This window comes from Orbicella faveolata, unplaced genomic scaffold (assembly GCF_042242905.1).
Source record: "Orbicella faveolata isolate gen_17 unplaced genomic scaffold, um_ofav_v1 contig_1, whole genome shotgun sequence".
NCBI lineage: Eukaryota > Metazoa > Cnidaria > Anthozoa > Scleractinia > Merulinidae > Orbicella > Orbicella faveolata.
The window spans coordinates 24111424-24116149 of NW_028301536.1; positions in this window are offsets into that span (position 1 = coordinate 24111424).

Consider the following 4726-nt stretch of genomic DNA (forward strand, 5'->3'; position numbering starts at 1 on the left):
CCTCCATGTTGTTTTATTTTGCAATCCAACCGTTTGAGTGAGCCAGATAAACTCTCTGGAATAAGCCAAGTTCTAGAGAGGTCTTGAGAAAACTTTGCAGTACGATTGGCACTTAGTTTCAGTAAACAGTTCGTTTCTCATGTCAAAGTACGGCACAGATACGTCTTTTTAGCATTTCTTGCTGACTCTTTCAGTTTTTTCTTCACATACAACCCTTTTTGAAGTCGTCACGCAAAGGAAAAAGCGTAACATGGTGTCGCGTCTGGTTGAGTGACGACCCTTAGAAAAGCCGCGTACCGAGTTGTTTAAAATTCGAAATTAAATTTTAGACATATCTGTGGAGTACATTGGAACAAAAACAAACCGTTTACTAAAACCAGTCTACAAGCGCACCGCTAAGTTTTACCGAGACCTCAACATTTACTGTAAACACCTATATATGTCCCAAGCTGGACACATTATTTCTCCTTGATAATTCCCGACGTTTTTCTGATGTTATGAGAATTTGGTTGTACATCAAGACAATATTGCAAGTACTCTTATCATTCGTCCACTTGGAAATATATTGACACGGAAAGGAGAAATAAAATGTTCATCCCTCTTGGAACTGGTTTGAGAACGTTTTCCAATACCTCTCCACTGGGCTTCCTTTTAAAAGCCGGTTTCCAAAGAATCGCCGGTAAATTCGAGAAAATTTAAAGCCGGATACGAAATGAACATTTTTGAGTCTTTTTCCTGCTTATGTTCGCTCATAAATCAAAGAGAAAACGGTCCGAAATAAATTTGTGCGCACGATAAATCAAACGTTCAGAATGAAACAATTCCAGCAACTGTGTGATAACCAACCTTTCACTTTAACGCTCAGATTTCTGGAGTGAAATTTCAATTCCCAAATTTTCGAACTACTTGACATGAAAAAAACATTCCAGATCACAGCAAAACTGTAGTCAAACCAAAAAACAAAACGTAGGTCATGCAAATTTCTGCTTGCTATTTGCACGCACCGTGTAATTCTTTATACAGTTCAATAGATCAAAACAATTGTTGAAAAGGCCGTTTATCAGCGGTTATAAAACACCCGAAATCAACTAAAAACAAACGTTAATTTCTTTAAAGTTATTTTTCTGCCAAAAAGGCTTGCACAAATAATATCTACAAAATGCAATCTTTCCTCATATCTTCCCCAGTTGCTTGATGAAGTAGTAATTTAGTCAAATTACATCTAGTAACGTTTTTTTTTTCTTTCTTTTTCCAAGAACTTGATGCAATAGTAAAAAATTTCGACAACACGAAAAATTAAATGTGCGTTCTTCAAGATTGAAATAACATTCGACTCAGTGGAGGAGAGGTAAGGAAAATGTACCCATAAGGTTTACAGTAAATAAATGGAAGATACAACTGAATCACCCATAGGAGACCACCTATGAATTTTGCATCACCACTTTACTACTTATAAAAAGTTAGTAACTGGGCTGAGCAAGACAATTTTGGGAACTTTAAAACATAGTCGTATAAGAGACTCGAGATCGCTTCTTTTCAGAAGGTGGTCACTAAGGGAGGTTCAACTGCATTAAATAACTCAGACATGCAATGTTCTGTATCAAAATCACACCATTTGTAGGAGCTGTAAACAGCCCCGCACAGTACAGCCCATCAGCACGTGAATAGACAGAGGCTCTCTTTTAAGGACGGTGCCTACTAAATACAAAGGTTTTTGCGCCAGGTTAGGACCACGCGGAAAAAGTAGATCTCTCCAAGGGCTATTGGAATCCACAAAGAAAAGTTGGGGTAGCCACGCATTTTGGCGGGATAATTAGCCTTGAATCTCATTAAAAATGCTGACATCAGCATTTTTTTGAAAAAAGAAGGAAAGGATATTTCTTCACAGATTTCCATAGAATTCGTCTTTACATACAGAAAAGCAAGCACATTTATAACGATCTTAAAACTGCATGGTAAATGGTAACATAAAAAGCATTTTGGTATGTTTTTAATAACAAAATCGTTGGAACAGCGCTTTTAGTGTCTCTGACAGCCTTCCTCTGGTTCAGCTAAAATACAGTCTAAATATATTTTGCTCACAACCAAAAACTAATGACGTGTTGAAGAGGCTTGCCACTTCCATTTCATAACATAAAATGTAGGGGTAACCACGCGTTTTTTAAAGTTATTGATTTTTTTTTGCAAACTTTTACGGTGCCCGTTACATTTTTGCCTGTCACCTCCCCAGTAAGTAAAACATTTGCGCATCTCGCACTTGTTTTGCGCGCGCACTACGCCATCTGCAGGTGCATGTTGACAGTTGGATTTCAGTATAATTTTAGACAGATAACAGATAGTTTTTCAGCTGGAAGACGTTAACAGTTAGTGGTTAGCGATATCCTGGTATTCCGGTATTCCTGGTTTTAGTATAGGTTCATTAAACTTGATTTGGTCACAGTAGAAAAATTTTGCTTCCATTGTAGTCGTGTACTTGGTAGCGTAGTTGATTGCGTCAATTTCAACTTCAGCGCGCGCGTGGTGCTTAAACCATATAAGCGCCCTGAACCATGCCTTGCGTGATGAGCAGAACGTGTGCGCACTAACAAAAGTAGGCACCGTCCTTAAGGTGGCTCCATAGGGTAATCATTTATGGCGTTGCGCGCGTAAGTGTTATCTTTTCGATGCTGTTTTTGCATTCGCTTTCACACCTAGTCCTCTCAAACTTATTACATGTAATAAGCAATGATTAAATAGTGTTTTGCTATCATCTCTGTTAAAATTTTGGGATTTAGTCTTAAATTATAAATGCCACAACAAATGTGTTTTTTACTGTTTTTATGGCTTTATTTGTGATTTTCATGAATTTCATTCGGTGAAATCTTCCAAAATTGTTACATCAAATCGCTTTCAGCGGGATACGAATTTTAAACACGAAAAAAGTAGGGTTTGCAAAGGCAGTTTTTTCGATATTTTCAAATTTGTCTTTTACCGCTGCGAAAAACCTGGTCTTATAGATTTCCCTGAAAAACAAGCTCCGACTAAAGTAAAACATTTACTACCAATCTGCCAATTTTACAGAATTTCACCGAAGGAAACGCGAGAAAATTCACCGTCAGTTTTGCTTTTTGTGCTCATGTTGACGTAACAAAATATCGAAAAACGCTGACGTTTTCCTTTGAGCGCGCGCAGATTACTTCCTCAGCGCTCGTGCGATCGTACAACTATAGGGAGCCACCTTAAGGGCCCATTAACCGATCTTTTCGAGCCGTTGCTAAGGAAAATTTAGTCTCATCTAACCTCATTTTTAGTTAGTTCAAAGTTATTTCATGTGTTTCAACTTTTTCATGACCAGTAACACTAGTGATGACGTCATCAGGCCACGCCCATGGTCATGTGACTAAAACAGAAAAAATGCAAAGGCTCCCAGGCAAATTACTTTCTCGGGATTTTTTTCATTGATTTAATATTTTAATTTAAATCCTCATTACAGTATGCACCAATTTTGTTTCATTTCTAAAAGGTCAGATTTTGAGAGCATTTCAAAATATTGGAAAATTTATAATTTTCTGAAAAAAGCATGATTTCAAAAAGGAATGCATAGCTATGTTGCCAACGTTGGCCTTAATCGAAATTCGTCGAAAAAGGCTGGATTTAATGAAAAACCGCGTTTCCTTTAGCATTTAAAGAAACCGGAAGTGCGCCCGATATCTATTGGAAGTTACACTATAAGCGCGTGCGCAATTTACACTACCAGCGCACTTCGGTAAGATCAAACAAAGCCACACGGAGTTAGTTTTTCTCTTTCTATTGCTCTTGTTTTTCTGTCTTTCTCTTATTTTGTCTTTGCTTGTACTTTTTTTGCTTTACGTTTTGCGAAACACAAAGAAAAACATCTAAAATGTATGCGAATTTCCAAGTTTTTTAGTTGTTTTTATTTTCCGTGCTCTGGCTGACGTAAGTGACCAGAAGTGAAATTTCACCTCCTTAGCAACGCGTCAATCAGGTCCAACTCAGCAACCACGGAACGGGTCAAACAGTTGGCCAGTATGTCTGTCCATATCTAGTTTGTGAGTCAGTTTACCAATCACTAGACTGTCTGTTGGTCGATCGTTTGCTGGGTCGGTCTGTCTCTGTCAGTCGGTCAATCAGACAACCAACTCATCAATTAATGAACTGGTTATTAAATGGTTGGCCAGTATATCTGTCTATCTACTTTTCGAGTCAGTTTACCGATGACTGGTCCGTTTGTTGGTTCATTGGTTTGTGGATGTCTGTCAGTCTGTCAATCAGGGACCAACTCATGAACTAATGAACTGGTAAAACGGTCAGCCAGTATATCTGTCTACCTACTTTGAGTCAGTTTGCTAATCAGTACTCTGTTTGTTTGTTGATCGGTTGATGGTTCTGTTGGTCTATATATGTTTGTCTGTCTGTCTGCGTGAAATTTATCGATTCAATCTCTACAATTGCTTCTTTGCCAGTTTCTCAATAAAACCATTAACCAATCAGATAATCAATCAATCAATCACTAGTCATTCAGTCCATCAGCTTCCAGTCAGTGAGGCACCAATTAATCACAATCAATATCCTGTCAATCACTTAATTTGATGCACTCAATCTGAAAATTTATTTTAAAATCGTGATGCACCCGTCAGCTTTTGAGTAATAATAAATTATTAAATTCAGCTACAGATGTAGACTGTCTTTCATTTGGTTCATCAATCAGTTTAGTATTCAATCAACT